The following is a 22,327-nucleotide window of genomic DNA, read 5'->3' on the forward strand; positions in this document are numbered from 1 at the left end:
CAGTAGTTCAGGTCAAATTTTTTTAATTGGTCCTGTCTAATAATATTTTTTTTAGATACTGAATTAATACTGAAGCTAAATTGTCCACTGCAGCATGTGAATGCAAAATCTGATTGGAGGAGCCAGCTATCTGTTAAAATGTTGTCGAGGTTAATGTTTTTGGCAATTAAAGGCCCTTCAGTTCAAGATTTCAACTGCAATTGGGCATTAAAGGGATAGTTCAACATTTTGGCAAATTGGCCCATTGCCATAATCGCTATAGTCATAGCAGTAGGTTCGTTAACTTTATTTGTCGGTGTAAGCTATTTTTAGAACGGTGGAGCGAAGCGGCAGGCTGCTCAGGGCTATGCTATGGACGCTAAGGGAATTTCTTGGTTTACCTCATCAAACTCATCAAATACAAAATCCCAAAACTCCAAAACGCTCTCATGGACAAGTTGTGACCTGCACATTCACCACGCTATGAGATAATAATGGAACGTTACGAAACTGAGCCTTTTTCGGGGTAAATACAGGGTAAATACAGAGTCTGCTAGCTGAAAAACTGTCCCTGAACGCAACGCACATCAGCGGTTTTGCATGAATTTACGTCTAAAACAGCTCCGTCTCGTAACGTTCCGTTATTATCTCATAGCGTGGTGAATGTGCAGGTCACAACTTGTCCACAACAGCGTTTTTGAGTTGTTGGGTTGTGTATTTGATGAGTTTGATGAGGGAAACCAAGAAATTCCCTTAGCGTCCATAGCATAGCCCTGAGCAGCCTGCCGCTTCGCTCCGCCGTTCTAAAAATAGCTTACACCGACAATTAAAGGTAACGAACCTACTGCTATTACTATAGCGATTATGGCAATGGGCCAATTTGCCAAAATGTTGAACTATCCCTTTAAACACCTGGCTCACCTGTTCAGATAGGGGACGGAGGGTGTAACTGCTACTGGTCAAATAATGTGAAATAGCAGTTAATTTTACATGTCTGCAATGGTTGCCATTTAAATGTAATTATAAATAATGATAAATACTTCTTTCCGAAGAAAGAAGTGTTGTGTGGTGTTGTATACAGTCAACAGGAAGGATTTTAGTAAGATATAAATCATGAGCGAAAGTATACACCACACAGCCAGAAAAAACCCTCTTAGGCAGGGCAAGTAAGAATTTAGATGGGGCAAGTAGACTTGAGAAGTACTTGCCCGACAGGACAAATAGGAAAAAACCTTAACGTTGGACCCTGATGTGGGGCTCCTTTTATATTTAATAGAGGGGGCTGCGTGTTGTCCCACGCGCCTCGTCTGTTCAGGATTTTTCTTTGGGTACCACCGGGCCTAAAAAATATTCTAGGGGAAACACTGCAGTGTACACCATTGGTAAAAAGCTGTTGTTGGACGAGTTAGCTAAGTAACGTTTTTGCCTGTTGCATAGGCTTCACGTTAGCTTTGAGGCTCTATTCACAACTTAAATAGGCCTACTACATAGACAATTTAGATACATTTCAAACCACCATGAAATTATGTCACCAAGCATCACAGACTGATCCCAGTGTGACACATTTTGACACAAGTGGTTTTAGCATCACCAGATTTTCCAACATAAATATACGGGAAGACTTTCTCAGTAAAAGTGTCTCTAAGAGTGTAGATGTGTGAGTCATGTCTTCAGGGTCAAAGAAGGACACCTCCCCCCTGTCGTAGTCCAGCTGGACTCTGATCCTCTCGGGACTCCTCACCGTCACAATTGTACCGTCGCCACTGGTGTATTTTCCATCACCATATAATAAACACCAGAGTCCATGTTCTGGTGAAGCGTATCGTTCTCCCTTCCTGTCAACTGACTCTTTAGCCAAACCCACATTCCAGCGAGGATGATCTCCCACCTCCACCTCCCAGCTGTGTTTCCCTGAGCTGAAGCCCTCAGAGCCCAGGACAGTGTGATACTTGGTGCATCTCTCTGGATTGCAAGGTAAGTACTGTTGATATTTGTCTACATTTCTCACACTGGTCAGATCATCAGACAGATGGAGCCAGGGACTTGCAGTGTTTGGGTCCAGGATGACAGGAGTGAAGTGGACCTTCTCCTTGATCTTCTCCCAGACTCTGAAGGACAGGTTGCCCAGGTGTTTGGCCTCATCTATCAGAGCTCCTGAGAGCAGCTGTGGATCTGACAGTGAGCACTGGGCTCTGGCTCTGGTCTGAGTGGCTTTATAACTGCTGAGGAACGCCACCTTGTGTTTCTGCAGCTCTTCTTCAACAGCACAGATACTGTCTGACAGAGAGGAGATCTGCTCCTCAATCATCTTCATCTCTCTGCTCATAGTCTTCCCCTTCTGCTCCTCTTCCTCCCTCAGAGCTGCCAGTCTGGACTCCTCTTCCTCTTTCAGGAGCTGGTGGAGCTTGTTGAACTCTGCTCTGATCCGCCTCTCTGTGGACAACAGCTGCTTCTTGGAGTGTTGAATCATTTCATTGTAAGTTTTCTCCACTTGTTTGTATTTGTTCCTCTTGTCCCGCAGAGACTTTAAGTCAGATTTCAGCTGCTGCTTCAGGTCACTGACTGCTTCTTCTACAGGAACCACCTTGTGACTCTGGTGGTGAGGAAACTCACAGACAGGACACACAGCTCGGTCTTCATCCTTACAGAACAATTTAGTTTCGTCTTGATGTTTACTACAAACCACCATTTGTTTGTCATGTTGCTTTTCAGCCTCTGGTGATTCAGTTTTCTGTCTCCCAGCAAAGGAATCAGCCAGATCCTTCAGTGCAAAGTCTACAAATAGAAAATCTTTTGAAGATTTCCTTTTACAAATGGGACAGTTTTTGTTTTCAGCTTGTTCCCAGACTTGTTGCAGGCAGCTTGAACAGAATCTGTGGTTGCAGCTCAGAGACACAGGATCTCTGAAAGTCTCTGAACACACATGACACCTCAGGTAAGTTTCAAGAAGAGCTCTCTCAGCCATTTCCTTATTATCTTGATTATATTTCTGCAAGGAGACTCACCAAGTCACTGTCTCTGCATTTGAAAATAATCCAACGTGTGTTTTCCAGTAGAGATCTCACACCCTGTGATGGCGTCTCAGCTCAGATCAACAATGTTAAAAACCTTTCACTCTCTTTCACCTCTGTCATTTGTTAAGTCGTCACCAGTAGAAAACGCTGCTGTAGCCTACTGTTTTGTCTCTAGTAGGTGGAGCTGTCAGCTCATCAACTGGAGTTAAATACTTCCCTCTTGATTCTCAACAATGTAATTTTCGTTAATCAGCTATTTTCCAAACACAACTAATGACAAAATGATGACATCTCATTAAAAATGTTTCCATTCAATAGTATAAATGATTCCAAACGGACAAACAATGAGGTTTATGGTAATATGGGCGTGAACACTTGAACAGACTCACATTAAACCAGTTTGACAACATTTTTCTTTTTCAGTGACTGTAGCAGGAAACATGTAGCCTGACAAGCCAGACTATATCATTAAAAGTATAGTCTGGAAACGACCGGTAGACCTCGGCTCAATCCAGGGGGCGGGATGAAGGCTGTCTTTCAAACTGCCTCTGCACGCAATAGGGTGGCGCTACGACCAATCAGAGCAAAGAGCAGGATGACGTTAGCCTGACAAGCCAATTAAAATGTATGTTGTCATCGTTAAGCCCGCCCAACAACTCTCTAAACACCGATTGTGTTCACTGTGATTGGTGAACACAATCGGTGTTCGAGACTCAAAAAGTTCCTATGGCTCGTTTCTAGACCCACCTACGGAGCAAATATTTTTGCTGCCGCTAGGGTGCGTCTAGATTTCTAGGCTAGGAAACATGCTGAATTTATGTGTAACTGTCTTCACTTTATCCAGCTGAACTACTACTACTGCTACTAACTACTACTACTACTAGTAACAAAGAGTCTTACTAGTCACTCTTTTTCAGCAACTAGTGACACTTTTATTAACCTATTAAGCCTTACTAGAGAAGCCAAGAATGCTTAAAGTCTTACTAGTGAACTAGTGAGCTGCAAAAGCTCTGACTTGCTAACTAGTAGCAGCTTTTCACCTCGCTAGTTTGCTAGTAACTTAAAGTTTATTACACCAGGGCAAAATCATCACTACTGTGACTAGTAAGGATCTGCACCTTACTAGTTAAACTAGGAAAAGTCTCCTTGACCTTACTAGTTAACTAGTGGGGCTTCAAATGTTAACTAGTTGAACTAGTGAAAGCTAAGATGCTCACTAGTCACACTAGTAACATCTTTTTTGGATCTCACTAGTTAAAGCAGAAGTAAGTGATATATTTGTGTTAATATAAGTCTTAAATAGTTATATCTTCCGACAGCAATCACTTACATAGAGTGTTTGGTCTGAAACACGGGTCTGTCAGTCACTCTGCTCTGCTCTGAGCCGAGGAGAAAACATGTATCGTATCCTACAGTTTTTATCCAATGAGGAGAGAGAACGGCATGCAGGGCTGTGTGTGCAGCCAAGGGACGCCGTGAATGTGGTGACGTAGTGACGAGGACTGTTATGGTGCGTTCAAGGAAACTCGTATTTTTCCGACCCTGAAGTGGTACCAGTTCGATCTGGTACGAGTTCACCGGTCGGAAGTTACGAGTGGCCGTTATAGTGACTTTCACCGGTAAAACAGGTCGGAAAAACACGAGTGGGTTGCCTGAAACGCTACAAAGTCGTAAGTTGTGACTTGAAGCTGTAATTTACGACTTCTGCTTTAACTTGTGTAGTTAAAACATTTACTAGTTGAACTAGTGAAAGCCAATATATCCCCTAGTCACACTAGTACTAGTGTATTTTGACTTTTCTAGTTAACTAGTGAGGCAAAACACGTCACTAGTTGTACTAGTGGAAGCCAAAATGTGCACTAGTCAAACTAGTGACACCAAATGCTCATGAGGAGATGGGTAAAAACATAAATTGAGGCTTCCTATTTGCTCTCCAGTTCAAAATAAAAGATACCTGCGAATCAGGACTCAGGATTTTGTTGTTACTCCACCCACTACTTTTAACTAGTCAACATGTTGACCTGAGGAATGCAACTAGTTAATTAGTGGCAGCATGCTTCATCTTACATGTTAACTTGTCAAGGCAAAACGGTGACTAGTCAACTAGCTGAGGTCTCGTTAGACTCTACTAGCAAACTAGTGATGCTAAAAATGCACTCATTAGGTGACTAGTAGAATCCAAAACGTTTTCTAGTTACACAAGTAGAAGACAATTTGGCCTTACTAGTTAACTAGTGAGGTTCAAAACCTGCCCCTAGTCGATTGGTAAGACCCAAATTGGCCAAGTTGGTGTCTTTCTGACTTTACTTGTCAACTAGTTAGGCTACACATGTCCTCTTACTAGTTAACAAGTTAGGTCCAAAAAGATTCACTAGTTGACTAGTGAAACTCTTTCCATGGCTCACAAGTTGACTAGTGGATGCTATTAGTTGTCACTAGTCAGATTCTGCACTGAACATGTAAAGGTTTTGACCAAACCTGTTGGAGGTTTTTCTTACATCTAAGGCTATTCCTTGAACTAGTAATGATTTGCTCAGAACTAGTGGACTAGTGAGACTTATCAAATAATCAACATATTTACCAGAATATTAAAAGCTTAATCTGAAACAAAGCATTACTATAGTGGACATAACATAGCCTACTAGGGCTGACCCAAAAAATTCAAAGCTTCATTCGTTGCCATGGTAATCGATCATGAAAGTCTGTGATCGATTTTTTTTTGTTTTGTTCCTTTTTGACACCTGTTCTCATCGGCAATTGTTACATTAAAATGATTAGGCTACTTGGCATCCTGGAAACCTGCCTGATTTTGGAGATATGCAGTGTTTGTTTGCCATTACTTTAATTATTTCCGCTACGGTCCCCCCTACCCCCTGTTATTAGACATTACGATCGCGCACCCCCCCGGCCGTCGAAGCTTCGATTTAAATCGATTTTATGTCTGCGAAGCATCGATTATCAAAATATGATAAGTCTGATGTAGGTACCAAGGACCTTCTATATCTCTCCATCCTGCAGCAAAGATAGAGGAGCAATCCACCACCTCCATTTGTTGGTCCATCGAGGTGTTTTGAAGTGGATGATCCCAGTTGTTCAGAATGGCCTCAACCATCTTAAGTGTTCATCTCTCCGCCACATCCCCCAGTGAATCCATCAGGAAAACATGATTGAAGTCTCCTGATATTATTAAAAGTCTCTCAGGATGTTTAGTCTGTATCCTAGCAATGTCACGGAGAACTTCTCTTCCTCTTTCAGGAGCTGGTGGAGCTTGTTGAACTCTGCTCTGATCCGCCTCTCTGTGGACGACAGCTGCTTCTTGGAGTGTTGATTTCATTGTATGTTTTCTCCACTTGTTTGTATTTGTTCTTCTTGTCCCGCAGAGACTTTAAGTCAGATTTCAGCTGCTCCTTCAGGTCACTGACTGCTTCTTCTACAGGAACCACCTTGTGACTCTGGTGGAGAGAAAACTCACAGACAGAACAAAAAGCTCTGTCTTCATCCTTACAGAACAATTTAGTTTTGTCTTCATGTTTACTACAAACCACTGGTTGTTGTTCATGTTGCTTTTCAGCTTCTGGTGATTCAGTTTTCTGTCTCCCAGCAAAGGAATCAGCCAGATCCTTCAGTGTAAAACACACTAGGGGCGAATCCTTGAAGATTTCCTTTTACAAATGGGACAGTTTTTGTTTTTAGCTTGTTCCCAGACTTGTTGCAGGCAGCTTGAACAGAATCTGTGGTTGCAGCTCAAGAGACACAGGATCTCTGAAAGTCTCTGAACACACATGACACCTCGGGTAAGTTTCAAGAAGAGCTCTCTCAGCCATTTCCTTATTATCTTGATTATATTTCAACAGGGAGACTCACCAAGTCTCTGTCTCTGCATTTGAAAATAATCCAAACGTGTGTTTTCGAATAGAGATCTCACACCTGTGGTGGCGTCAAAGCTCTGATCAACAATGTTAAAATCTTTCAGTCTCTTTAAACCTCTGTCATTGGTTAAGTCGTCACCAGTAGAAAATCCTGCTGTATCATTTAGTCTCCAGTAGGTGGAGCTGTCAGATCACCAACTGGAATTACAGTTTTTCTCATTTGCTTTGGTGCTTTTCTCCGATCAGAATATATATATATAATATAATATATATATCACATAACTATTAGTTCAACCTCCACAACATTTAATCATTTGTGCACATCACAGCAGCAATTTCTCCTTCCTCTGAACAAATTGCAAATGCTTTTGGATATGTATCAGTTGCTCTCATACAATTCTCTGCTGTTTTATAACATTATCATTTGCTTATGTCAGTCAAAATTAATTACTTATGAATGCTGAATAGTCATTCCCTATAAAACTAATAGTCCTCATTTCATTGCTTGAGTCATTACATACAAAATTGTTGAACTTGTTGTCAAAATCTGTCAAACTAATTTTAAATGTTGGGAGAACCACTGTAAATTCAATTATTCAAACATTTCAGGGAGAACAGGTATATGTATAGTCAGCACTAAACAATCTGCACTGCACTGATTGCAAACTGATTGCAAACAATGACATAAGGTTGAGAGAGATACAAAGCAAGGATGACAATATCTTTGGGAATATTGAATCTGTTTCAATCGTTACAATTGACAGAGTGAAAATATGTGGCCAGACGGACAGGAACATCTCGATGTGCAGAAATGATTTACAGTACTCAGTTACAATATGTACTGCAATATTGCTTACAGTTGTGCACAGCTCTACCCAAAGGTTGTTTCTTATGTTTGTTGTATAATTATGACTGTAGTGTATTTTTCTTACAAATTAGAATAGCACAGAGCATATGCAGTAAAAATGTGAAACATACGTATCAGTATCAGTTATTCCACTAAATACAGTAATGTGTAACTTTACTGTAGTTTTCACATGGCTGTACGAGTAGTGTATAGTGCTGTCTTGAGCATTTTCAGGTAGTGTCACCAAGACCTGACTTTTTTGCATTGGAAAACACTTAGGCTGGATTGCACCAACAAGGTTTAATTTAATCTAAGATTAGCTCTAATCAGAGATTAGTAAAACTAAGTTTAAAATGAGTTAATCCATGTTTAAAATTAAGCAGAGCTCTGTTGCACCATTTAAAATTAATCTCAGTTTAGTAAAACTCAGTTTAACTGAATTTAAACTGATTTAAATCAGTAGGGACATAAGTGTGTATAAAGGAACTTATTAAATATGCTAAATGGAGTTTTGTTCGTTGCAGTTTGTAAACAAAACATTCAAGCTGGGCGGCTCAACTGTGTAGACTAGCCTCCTAGCCGGTCCCAGCAGTCAAGACCGCAGAGGAAACAAAATACAGTCTGGGCCGATACCCGCCGTCACCAACACGGAGCCTCTGGTGTCACATGTTTTTGTTTTGTTTTTTAAACAGGAGAACCGAGCTGGGAAGACGGTGTTAGCGGTGGATGCTAACCACTACCACTAGCCGGATTTAGCATCGAGCTAGCTCCCCACAACGGTCCTCATACTTGTTACCAGTCGAGGCTTTAGTTGTCAGTGATGGTCAGGAATCGGTCTGCAGCTCCAGCGCTTCACTCAGACTGGATTTCTTTCTTTTGTCCTCCTGACTGCTGCTGCTAAGAGAGACAGAGAGACGTGCTAGCACTCGTTAGCATCAGAGACAGCTAGTGCAGCTAGCAGCCCTGAGCCTACTACTCTGCTGCAGTAGCTTCACCTGAGCTCCATCAGAGAAAACACCGTCTCTCTCCGCCCAGAAACGTCTCTGTGCGCAACAAAACAAAGCAAAAGAGAGTTTTCCTCAAGGAACTTCATAATTTTGCTCACTCCACCTCAAAAATGCAGCCCTTGAAAAAATTAAACCTCCTCCACTGTCAGTTTAAAATTAACCCTTGATCACAGTTTAAACTGGAGTTTAAAGTTCTGGTGCAACAGGATTAAAATTAAACTTAGTTTAGAGTAAAAATTAAACTGAGGTTTAAAGGGAGGTTTAAATCTAATCTGTCTTAATTTTGAACTAGGTTTAAAGTTTAGTGCAACAGAATTTAAACTTAAACCATGATTTAATCTGGTTTTAAAGTTAAAGCAGATATCAGTGGAATGTTTTTGTTAATATAAGTCCTAAATAGTCCTATTTTCCGTCAGCAATCACTTACATGAAGTATTTCAGCCTAAACACGAGTCTCTCCGTCACTCTGCTCTGCTGTAACCCGAGGAGAAAATTTTCCTTGTGGGATACAAGTGTTATCCAATGAGGGGAGAGAACGGCATGAAGGGCTGTGTGTGCAGCCAAGGGATGCGCGTGAATGTGGTGACCTAGCACGAGGACCAATTGATGCCTGACAAGGGCGGGGGCTGCTAACTCATGGTGCGTTCAAGGAAACTCGTACTTTGTGTTTTTCCTTCCTGTGAAGTCATACGTTCGATCTGGTACGAGTTCACGGGTCGGAAGTTACGAGTGGCCGTTATAGGGAACTTCCACAGACAACAGGACGGTAAAAACACGAGCTACGGGTTACCTGGAACGCTACCAAGTCGTAGTTGTGACTTGAAGCTGTAACTTACGGTTTCAAAAGCCTGCCTTGAACACAGCATTAGCCGAAACGGCCGTGCCGCTGTTATCTGCTTTAAACCTTGTTGGTGCAATCCAGCCTTAGAGAATAAACTGTCATAATGAAAACATGACAAAGCCGTTTGACTATCTTGTTCATAAACGATGGTGTCAAGACTTCTCATTTTGACGACACTGACAGTTTCATTGACATGAGTACTTGCTTTTGAGGAATGGACTATCCATTTTGAGCAAGTGACGCGCTTTTGCAGGTTGTCCACTAGGTTTTGCAGTTTGTACTAATTGTTTTGAGAAATGCACTGTGAACTGTTGTGCCAATGTTACAGTTTTTCTCAATCGCTTTGGTGCTTTTCTCACATCACTCTTAACATTTGCACAACAGTTAGTGCATTTCTCAGAACAATTATTGCAAACTGCAAAACCTAGTGGATGACCTGCAAAAGCGCGTCACTTGCTCAAAATGGATTGTCCGTCCCTCAAAAGCAAGTACTCATGTCAATGAAACTGTCAGTGTCGACAAAATGAGAAGTCCTGACACCATCGTTTATGAACAAGATAGTCAAATGGCTTTGTCATGTTTTCATTAGGACACTTTATTCTCTAAGTGTTTTCCAATGCAAAAAGTGATGATACCTGAAAATGCTCAAGACGGCACTATACACTACTTGTACAGCCATGTGAAAACTACAGTAAAGTTACACATTACTGTATTTAGTGGAGATACTGAATATGTATGTTTCACATTTCTACTGCATATGCTCTTTGCAATTCTGATTTGTTCACAGCATTGTGCAAAGGAAAAATACACTACAGTCATCTACAACAAACATAAGAAACACTCTTTGGGTACAACTTTACGTAAACAATGTTGCAGTACATATAGTACTGAACCTACAGAGTACTGTAAATCATTCCTGCACATCCAGACGTTCCAGTCACATTTTCATCTACATCACTCTGTCAATTGTAGCGATTGAAACAGATTCAATATTCCCAAAGATACAGTAATGTCATCCTTACATTGTATCTCTTTCAACCTTATGCCATTGTTTGTAATCACCATTGCACAAATGTCTTGTTCTTGTAGCAGAGTAAAAAGGGCTCAGTCTCTTCCACCTCTGTGAGGTTGTCTTGTAATCCTATGTGATGCAGAGTAAAATTACAGTAATGTACAGTACATGTACTGCATCGACCATTATTACTGTAGTGTACAATACTGTAAAAGTGCTTCCTACTTGTAAAATGCTGTAGTACAGTACCGTACTGTAAAGATGGGAAATCTTTACTGTGGTTGCTGTAATACATTACAATACAGTAAATCTGTTCTCTAGTGAAGCTGTAAGTCTAAATGTAAATGTAAAAAAGTTCTTGTCCCACTGTATCTTACAGTAATGCCTGACACAATGACAGCAGTGCAGATTGTTTAGTGCTGAATTACTGTCCAATACCATACATACCTGTTGTTCCTTACTCTAAATGTTTGAATAATTGTATTCACAGTGCTTCTCCCAACATTTAAAATTAGTTTGACAGATTTTGAAAACTAGTTCAACAATTTTGTATGTAATGACTCAAGCAATGAAATGAGGACTATTAGTTTTATAGGGAAAGACTATTCAGCGTTCAAAAGTATAGTTCATTTTGACTGACATGACATAAACAAATGATAATGTTGTAAAACAGCAGAGAATTGTATGAGAGCAACTGATACATGTCCAAAAGCATTTGCAATTTGTTCAGAGGAAGGAGAAACTGCTACTATGATGTGGACAAATGACTACATGTTGTGGAGGTTGAACTAATAGTTATGAGAACTTTCATTCTGTTCTGAGAATAGCACCAAAGCGACTGAGAAAAACTGTAGTAGTGATGTGAGAAAAGCAACAAAGGGACTGAGAAAAACTGTAAATACTTCCCTCTTGATTTATTTCAAAATGACACAAAACAGAAGTGTGGTAACTTTAGCATGAACACTTAAACAGACTGACTCACATTGAACCAGTTTGACAACTTTTTTTATTTAACTGTGACTGTAGGAAACTGGCTGAATTTATGTCTTTGTAACTCTGTAAGCATTGTAATTCGATTTTTATCTTATTTTTATTTTGTACTTTAAATGAAAACCAAATGTTGAAACAACCAACAGGAAATACAATTTTAAAAATACCGTCTCTAAAAGTGAGTGACAGTATTTTCAAGAAGAAAATAATTACACCATTATTCAGAGTGTAAAAAAAAATGCTGATGTCTGTGTTTTCAGGTACATCGGACAAAATCCACCAGCCGGCAACGAGTTACAACATTTTGTTTCACCAACTGCACAAGGAAACATGCTCTGCCAACATGTCAGTTTGACACTTTAAAAGTTGTAGTTACTGACTTTAAATGCAGCAACAAAGTCAAAGTTTTAATTCAACTTTCTTATTCATCTTATCCAGATGTTTTTTTTCTTTACTCCACATGTTCTCATTGATTCACTCCTTCATCCATTCACTCAGTCATGTGGCATTCACTGTCTTGGTTTAGAGTCACATGAGGACTATTCTATACAGTAGGTGAAGAAAAAAGGAGACCGCACACTAGCTTGTAGCTCCCGTGACAGTTTAATGTCACACACCTAACATTTCGGGTGTCAGCCCATCATCAGACATGAGGACGGTAATTAACACACCTGCTTAAATAAATGAACAGGTCACCTGACATGCCATGTGAGAGAGAAGAAATATAAATATTCCAGGACTGAACATAGAGTCTGCATAGTACATACAGTTCACAAAATAGCACGTATCACATCAAAACAACTAGAATATCACATGGCAGAAGCTTCAGATATAACCGTCATTATGCAATGTAATACCAAGAAGAAAGCACATGTAAAAAAACATGTCAATAAGAAGGTGCCTTAACCATTCTTAAAGTGGTAACAGGGAAATAACTCATCAAGTTATCCACAGCAATGAGCCAGTAGAAAAAAAACATGGATGAAAAGAGACAGACATCATGACCGGAGCGATGGAGCTATGTAATCGGAGCAAAAAACAAAAACATAACAAGCTCAAGCAATAATATCAGGATAGGAGGATCATCATTGGAGTACATTATGACAACACTGTAACACCCGACATAATTAAGAGTGGTCACAAGAATGCATAACACGAGTCATATAATACACAGAATACAGAGCAAAACTGGTTAGACATGGAGAGAAGCTACAGGAAGGGTGTTTTCTTCTTGACATTACATTGCATAATGATGTTTATACCTGATGCTTCTGCCATGTGATATTCTAGTTGTTTTGATGTGACATGTGGTATTTTGTGAACTACTATGCAGACTGTATGTTAAGTCCCGGTATAAATATTTCTTCTCCATCTCCTTTTTTTCCTTCTCATATTGATATCACATAACATGTCAGGTGACCTGTTCATTTATTTAAGCAGGTGTGTTAATTACTGTCCTCATGTTTAATGAAGGGCTGACGCCCAAAACGTTAAATGTGTGTGACATTAAACTGTCACGGGAGCTACAAGCTAGTGTGCGGTCTCCTTTTTTCTTCACTTGTGTCTTCCTTGGTGGTCCATCACCTAGTCTTAAGTTTTTTTGGGATGTGCGTGTTTTTGTTTCAACTATCCTCTATATCCCACCATGTAGTGGTTGGGCTGGTTGTCATAACATCAAAAAATGAAGAACAAATAGCTAGTTATTAGATTTTAATGTTGAAAATGGCAGATTAAGGTTCTGTTGACATCTTTATAATGTTTAAAAGTGACAACTTGTCACCACTTTTAAAGAAAAATTTCAATAGAAAAAAAAGGAAGTTAACGTGCTAACTTAAAGCAGAAGTAAGTGATATATTTGTGTTAATATAAGTCTTAAATAGTTATATCTTCCGACAGCAATCACTTACATAGAGTGTTTGGACCGAAACACGGGTCTCTCAGTCACTCTGCTCTGCTCTGAGCCGAGGAGAAAACTTTTCTCGTATCCTACAGTTTTTATCCAATGAGGAGAGAGAACGGCATGCAGGGCTGTGTGTGCAGCCAAGGGACGCCGTGAATGTGGTGACGTAGGGACGAGGACTGTTATGGTGCGTTCAGGGCAGCCCGTAACTCGTGTTTTTCCGACCTGTGAAGTTGTACGAGTTCGATCTGGTACGAGTTCACGAGTCGGAAGTTACGAGTGGCCGTTATAGTGACTTTCACCGGTAAAACGGGTCGGAAAAACACGAGTGGGTTGCCTGAAACGCTACAAAGTCGTAAGTTGTGACTTGAAGCTGTAATTTACGGTTTCAAAAGCCGGCCTGGAACGCAGCATTAGCCAAAACGACCGGATCGCTTACTTCTGCTTTAAGTTCAGGAGCAGGACCGATGCCAGAATAAAGCAAACACCCAGCTATCCTGGCAAAAGATCAACATGATCTATGTTGATTCTCAGACACATCCATGAACAAACGGGACATTTTATGGAAGGAATATTAGTGGCTGCTGTGCAGCTGGTAATGGGGATCTAATTAAAATAAACAAATTAAAATAAACATGCCAAGAGAAATTATATCCTCTCCAAGCTCAGAAAAGGTACTGGATCACTGGATTTTACCAATCCTATCAGATTTATTCGTGAATATTAAATCAATTGTTGTTTTAGATCTATTAGTTATTCTTGTTGGACCTTGAATAACTTGAGTAAGGCTGTGATTATCTGTTAGTTGCAGATTTATTGTCCCAGTTACTGTAATATTAAAGTCACTTAAAAGGAGATGGATGGATGGATGGATGGATGGATGGATGGATGGATGGATGGATGGATGGATGGATGGATGGATGGATGGATGGATGGATGGATGGATGGATGGATGGATGGATGGATGGATGGATGGATGGATAGATAGATAGATAGATAGATAGATAGATAGATAGATAGATAGATAGATAGATAGATAGATAGATAGATAGATAGATAGATAGATAGATAGATAAAATGTATTTTTAGAGGAAGGAGGACGGTACAGACACATCACCGTGAAAGACATTTTCAGAGAAATAGGTACGTATATTGAGGCCAATATATTCAATATCTATTTCTGCTGGCCATTCAGTTAATTTACATTTTAAACAGTCCTTCACATAAACCAATAATCCACCCCCTCATCCTGTTCTCCTGTCTCTTCTAAACACATTGTATCCTGATATATTGATGGCAGTTGTTGGTGAACAACTTTTGGATATGCCCAATATATCAATGTTGGAGTCAATTAATAAGTGTTCAATTTGTTCAGTTTTGCCTACTATACTACGAATGTTAATATGGGCAAGTAGAAGTCCTTTTGGCTTAGATCTTGAGTCCCAAATGATCTTAGCATTATTAAGAGTGTGAAAAAAGTGCATTTTGCATTGTTTCTTTATCGCCGGATTCAGAGATTTCAGTCTGGCAGTGGAGGTGGAGCGTTTGTCCCCGATTAACGTAGTAATAGGTGAAGGTGAGATTGAGTTACTCACGGATGGTTGGCACTAGTTCTCTCGGTGAGACCGCCACGGTGGATTGCGGCTTGCACGGTCAACTAGTGCAGACTAGACCCGACTGTGAATCGTGGGTAAAATCGGGCAAAAAATCGTGTAGTGTGTCCCCAGCTCAAGTAAATCTTTTTTGTGCCACCGAACCCTGTATCCTGGCTGTCTGCATTTGGGTCCTGTTATCCCCCCACCCTGACAAAAGTAGACTGAGAGAGATCTCAAGTAGCAACACATAATCTAAAGAAATTGAAGAACAAATAAGAAATAATTGACATCTATGAGTCTGGTAAGTGTTTCAAAGACATTTCTAAAGCTTTGGGACTCCAGTGAAACACGGTGAGAGCCTTTATCCACTAATGTAGAAAGCTTGGAACAGTGGTGAAAACCTTCCCAAGATGGCTGCCCTACCAAAATATTATTACAAATAAAAAACAACCAGGTGATTCTGGTTCACACTCCAACACAGTAGGTGGTGGTAATGCACCTTAACCTTGGTGCGCCCGCCATAGAAGCACAACACGGGTCTGGCTGCAGCCGCAGCGTGGCTTCGGGTGTAGTGGGTGGCTGCAGCTAGGTATTATTGCCGGCTGCCGCGACGGGAGTCACCCTGTTTCATTTGTGTCTAGTTCACATTATGATTGTTAAGAAACAGCAACTCCCTGCATGCATTGCATTACAGTAGACAGGAAGTGCTAGCCAATACTTCCAGGGTCACCGTTCAACAACTTAGCATTTTTCTCATAGACAATAATGGGAAAAGAAGCGGCTATAACGGTGGATAATTTTTTTTGAGTGTCACAACCCCCGCAAAACGACTCGTTTCACTACCAGAATTTGATCCATTCAGTCCGATTACGTTTAGAAAGTCTAGAAGAGCCGCACGATTAAATTATTTCATTCCCTGGGGCGGTGCGTGGCACAGTGGTTAAGGCGGCCGTCCCATGTAGAAGCTACAGTCCTCAACGCAGGCGTCCCCGGTTCGAATCCCGTGTCGGGCAGACCTTTCCTGCGTGTCATTCCCCCTCTCTCTAACTCCCCCTTTCCTGTCTATCTCACTATGTACTATCAAATAAAGGCAAAAACGCCAGAAAATATAAATAAAAAAAAGGAGGTTAGCCGGCTAGCTCGGCGTAGCACTAGTTCGGCTGAAGACAGTGCGCCCACTTCCGGTTTCTTTCCGAATCTGAAGTTTTTTTTTAAAGCCCGAATCCGAATAGTGCACTTGCTGTACACCCCTAACACACACACACACACATCACACAGCTTATGAACGTTGATTAATGTTAACAGTTACCTGTCTCAAAACCAGTGTTGCTGCTGGCTACGAAGGAAAAAAAAAAAAAAGCCAAAAAAAAAAAAAATCCGGCGCAAGGGAAAAAAGCAAGCAAAAAAAAATCCGGCACAAGGAAAAAAAAAAAATCCGGCACAAGAAAAAAAAAAAGCCAGGCAAAAAAAAAATAAACTGCAGGCTTGACCACGTACCACAACAAAGCGACAAGCGACTGACTGCTCCATGACAGCAGCAGAGTGACAGACTCTCAGGCTCTTGTAGTAGTATTTGTAAATACTACAAATACTTAAAACGAAAGAAAGAAAAAGGCTCGCACACCGCAGGGCTCCTAAATGCAGTCCATTTATTATCAGGAACGATGTAACGTTTCGAGCAAAAGCTCTTCGTCAGACATACAACATCCACATAGACGCCATCTTAAGTATCATGTGGTCGTCATGTGACAATTAGAAACCAGGAAGCAGATACCGGTACAAACACAGCATACAAAACGGCATCCACTAGTACTACAAAGTCCTGTTATATTCTAGTATTTTTAAAACATCAATATATATAAAAAAATCCTGAGAAAAACACAAGCATGGGTACAGGAGCACACACACACACAAGTAAATATACTGTGTATTGTGCGTACACATGCGCCCATACCAATGAGAACACCATAGAAGTAAGTCATACCAGCCACAACGTAGAGATCTCATATCACATATCATGTTACACATAGCATACATAGTAGAAAATTGGATAGATAGTAGAAAAATATATCGAAAAAAAAAAAAAAAAAAAAAAATATATATGAAAATCTAAGTGTATGAAAACACTAGTGCGAGAGACACACAGGGAAGCTACACTCAATAGGATATGCAAACAGTGATCCGGCATAAGTGCCGTCATGAAGTTGGCATATGCTACTGAGGCCACACCTGCGTGCTAAGGCACAATAATATAACACATTCAAGTACAAAGCAACACACAAATGACAAACTTGCTGGGCAATAATGTGTGACAAAATAACAATAATTATAGGAATGGACGAATGTCCATTTCTTCGTTCATGCCCTTGGGTGACATAGTGTCTAAAGTATAAATCCAGAAAAGTTCACGTCTGAGAAGCAATTTGTTGATATCACCTCCCCTCCTCGGTTGACATACTAGTTCTATACCAATGTAGCTCAGAGAAGCCACACTATGTTTCATCTGGTTAAAGTGATTGGCTACAGGGCTCTTGGGATCAGAGTTTCTTATAGCACACCTATGTTCAGAAATTCTGTTTTTAAGGGGTCTAGATGTCTTACCAATATATGCAAGCCCACAAGGGCACTTAAGCATATATATAACGTTGTTAGTTTTGCAAGAAATTATACCCTTAATAGAAAACACTTTACCAGTGCGTGGATGATGAAAGATTTTGGTTTTACGTGTAAAGTTGCACTGTTGACAATTACCACACTTATAGTTACCTGCTTCCACAGGGGGAAGAAAAGAAACAGAGGCACGAGGAGGTGGAGGGCTAGGGTTATCCGCCCTGACCAGCATGTTTCTAAGGTTGGGGGGTCTTCTAAAGGCAACACGAGGGGGGTTTTCAAACCGTCCTCTCAGAGAAGGATCGGAGGAGACAATATGCCAATGTTTATGTATAATCGAGGACATATTCTTAGCAAGAGGTGAATAAGGAACAACACATGTAATTCTGTCATTAACAGTTTCAGTTCTAGTAGAAAAAAGACAGTCAGTTTGGGTTACATTAGAAAAGTGGTCGGAGGCCTGCGTCACCCATTCTTTTTTATACCCTCTTTGAAGGAATCTATTAGCAAGATGCTGCTTTTGTATGTTGAAATCAGAGTCTGAACTGCATATCCGACGGATGCGGTTCATCTGTGCAATGGGCAGGCTCCTTTTCAAAGGGGAGGGGTGATATGATTGTCCATGTAGCAGTGAATTCCTGTCAGTAGGTTTCCTGTAGAGTGAGGTGCTGAAACCTTTGTCACTCTTAATGATAAGAATGTCCAAAAAATTCATCTTAAAAGGGTCGTGTGCCATAGTAAATTTCAAGTGTGTGTTCTGTGCATTTACAAAATTAAAAAAGTCTCTGAGTTTAGCTTCAGTTGAGGTCCAGATGAAAAAGACATCATCTATGTACCTTCTGTATGTAGAGATATACTGAAGGAACGGGTTACAGGAGGGATTCAGCACCACTTCTTCTTCAAAAAGGCCGACATACAGGGATGCGAAGCTGGGAGACATCTTAGACCCCATGCTGACTCCCGACACCTGCAAAAAGAAATCTTTATCAAACATAAAGTAGTTTGTGGTCAACACAATCTCTAGCAGCTTCAAAATACAGTCCGTGCTAGGTGTGGGCCTGTCCTCTCTGGACAAAAAAGTTTCAGCTGCTCTGAGCCCTCCTTGGATAGGGACGTTAGTATACAGGGACTCAATATCCATGGTTACCAGGATGCAGGGCTCTTGGTTAGTATGAGCAGTATTAATGAGTTTGATAAAGTCTATAGAGTCTTTGACATATGCAGGTAAAGATGAAACACAAGGCTGTAGGAAAAAGTCAGCAAAGGCGGAAATCTTCTCTGTGAGAGACCCTATCGCCGCCACAATAGGTCTTCCTGGAGGAGTGGTAATATATTCCTTATGGATTTTAGGGAGGGTGTAAAAAACAGGTGTGACAGGTGAATTTACCAGCATGAAGGCGTGCTCTTGTTTAGTAATCTCTCCTTCTTCCAGGAGGTCTTTGAGGCAGCCATGTACCAGGGTGGTGTATTCTACTGTGGGATTACCTGGCAGTTTGCAGTAAAAAGTGTCATTATTCAGCTGTCTCATGATCTCCTGTGTGTATGGTTCTCTATCCAAGATAACCAATGCTCCCCCTTTATCTGCACTTTGGATTATAATAGACTTATCCTCTTTGAGAGCCTTCAGTTCCATATGTTGTGTTCTAGTCAAGTTATGGGTGACCTTATATTGTCTTTTCTGTCCCAGGAGTTTGGCAATATCTCCCTCTACCAATCTGCAGTATGTATCAACAGACGAGTTCCTGTGTTTAGGAGGTATGAACGTGGATTTACCTCTGAACGAAGCGTGGGATCTATGTCTGAGGAGGGCTGAGGTGTCTGGATGAGATGTCAGGGGCTCCTCAGTCTCTGTGCCACTGGGGGGGGTCGTCTCACCAGTGCTATGGGGGATACCACAGGACACATGATTATCTCTTTGCTGGTGATTAAAAAACTCCTTCAAACGTAATATACGAAAGAATTTTTGGAAATCCACGAAAACATCAAAATCTTTGCAGTGGGTAGTAGGGCAAAATGACAGTCCCTTATTTAATACCAAAGTGCATGATTCAGATAGGGGCTTACTTGAGAGATTGATGACATTCACTTCCTCCACTTGCTGTTGCGAGTGTTGTATGGCTCCCGTGCGAGTTTTCTTTCCCCGCCTGCACCTCTTGCGCTGTGGAATCGGGTGCCTTGGGGGTGTTGTGGAGTGTGTTGAGTTGGGCCTAAAAAAGGCCTTCGCTGGGAAGCACTGGAGCCTGCCGAGTCCACGTCGAGTGAGGAGGTGGAAGTCGCTGGACTGTAGCGTTGGTATCGCGGCCTCCTCCTCGGTGGCCTGTGCTCACCTGCGGTTGATGCCGCGTCGGTTTTATTAAGCCATTTGTATACAGTGCCCTGTTCATAGTCTTTAGTATCACGGTCAAATTTTTTCTTTTTAAACACAGATAATTCTTCTTGTAGCTGTTCTCTTTTCTGTTCACATGATTTAATTACCTGCGTCATTTCTTCTTTGTTGGGAGACTCGCTCAGCAGTTGATTTTTGATTTTATTCGCTTCTTCTCTCGTTTCATCCAGTTGTGAGGTCAGCTCTTGGATGGTCAGTGCCATGAGATCAAACGAGCATTTATTCAAAATCTCGCACCAGCGAGTATTAAAAGTTTCATTGTCTCTCCCAATAATGGGACTTTTTACCAGACGTAGTCCTCGGGGGATCCTCTTGACCCGCAGGTAGTCAGAGAGAGTAACAGCATGCAAGAATTGTCGTACCTCTTTGTCTTGTAGTTTGTGGAGGGTATTAATGGCTTCCTGGTCTCCGGACCTTGCCGCTACGTCGTGAAAAAGTGAGTCCTTCAGCATGATGCGGGAATAATCTTCCTCTGTGAACTCAAATGTTCTGGAAATATGATCCATGTCCGTGTGGGGACACGGTCGCTGGTAAGTATGAATGACTTACAAAGTTTGGATACTGCGAGGAGTTCCCGGAGTGCCGTGTGAAAAATAGACGTGTATCAAAAAAAGGAGAGGTCACACGCACATCCGTACCAAAAACTTTGGGCAGGTGCTGAGCCAAAAATGCAAGACTTAAAACGAAAGAAAAAGGCTCGCACACCGCAGGGCTCCTAAATGCAGTCCATTTATTATCAGGAACGATGTAACGTTTCGAGCAAAAGCTCTTCGTCAGACATACAACATCCACATAGACGCCATCTTAAGTATCATGTGGTCGTCATGTGACAATTAGAAACCAGGAAGCAGATACCGGTACAAACACAGCATACAAAACGGCATCCACTAGTACTACAAAGTCCTGTTATATTCTAGTATTTTTAAACATCAATATATATAAAAATATATATATATATATTGATGTTTTAAAAATACTAGAATATAAGGCCTATCCTGTATAGTATTTGTATTTGTAAATACTACAGGAGGAGGCAGAGACCTGGATCGCGGTGGTCTAGTCACGGAGGTGTCTCCAGTCACGTTTAGTCACGCTAAACGTTAGCTCATATAACGTCTCTATGTAACTTATAAATGATTGTGTGTGTGTGTTTGTTTTGGGGGGTGGGCAGCCATAGATATGGGGGACAGCAATGAAGAACATGCATTGCTGATTGTTGTACGTTAGCAGCAGGGGTTGGACACGGAAGTGATTCGTGTGCCGATCATGGATGTATTATATCGATTCTGAAGTAGGCCTACTACTTAAGTTTTCTTGTTTTCATTGTCATACCCAGGCATTGAGTCAAAGTTAATCGGCTTTATTGTTCACTTTTATGGCGCTGCAGAGTGTGGCAGCCTGTCTGTCACTCTGCTGCTGTCATTGAGCCGACAGTCGCTTTGTTGTGGTACGTGGTCAAGCCTCTGCAGTTTTTTTTTTTTTTTTTTTTGCCTGACCTTTTTTCTTTTTTTCTTGTGCCGGATTTTTTTTCTTTTGCTTACTTTTTTCCCTTGCGCTGTATTTTTTTTTGGGCTTTTTTTGGGGGGGGGGGGGCTGGCCCTAATACTCCTTCGTAGACCCGTGCCATGTAACCACCATAACAACAACAACAAAAAAACTGACAGTCATGACTTCCTGTATCTGGCCCTTCAAATTAAAAGCCCTATAGCCTTTCATATACAGTTCAGCCATATTGATTTTGACTTAATTTTGACAAGACACAGCTCCAAATGTTTTTTGTTTTTTGTTTTTTTTCCTGCAACCAATCGACCAATGAAATCTTGGTCGGCTAATGATTTTTTGGTCGACCAGTGCTTGGTCGACTATTTGGGGGCAGCCCTACTGTCAATCACTCACGTTTGACAGATCGCTTTGCGTCTCTTTTTAATACCGGTTCTTCAGCTCGCTCTCACATCGGTTTGTAATGACTTATAGTCAGTAGAGTTTCTGGTAAACTTGATTTGTAACAGACGCGGAGCTTTTGTTTTGACCAGGCAGGACTGAATGCAACTTGCGTCACGTCTCACTGCCGCGACACCGTTTGTTTTCATTAAAGTAAATAAAATCTTAAGTTAAGTTGTAGTTAAAGTATGAACATTTTAACAGTTTAGTTTATTTGTCTCATTCATTGAAAAAAGAAAATAAAACAATTAAAAATGCAACTCCTGAATGAAAGGGGGCAGAAAGAAGCAAACTTATGTAGTCTACCCCTTATCTGTAATAAACAAGAGATTACAG

The 22,327-nt window shown here is 40.9% G+C and overlaps 1 pseudogene; it reads right to left on the reverse strand.

Moving 5' to 3' along the window:
• Nucleotides 1-1,517: 1,517 nt before the first annotated feature.
• On the reverse strand, nucleotides 1,518-3,079 carry LOC146981021 (E3 ubiquitin-protein ligase TRIM35-like; annotated as a pseudogene).
• Between the last annotated feature and the right edge of the window lie 19,248 nt (nucleotides 3,080-22,327).

Source organism: Trachurus japonicus, chromosome 9 (genome assembly GCF_045865225.1).
Source record: "Trachurus japonicus isolate A0001 chromosome 9, Traja_1.0".
Lineage (NCBI taxonomy): Eukaryota > Metazoa > Chordata > Actinopteri > Carangiformes > Carangidae > Trachurus > Trachurus japonicus.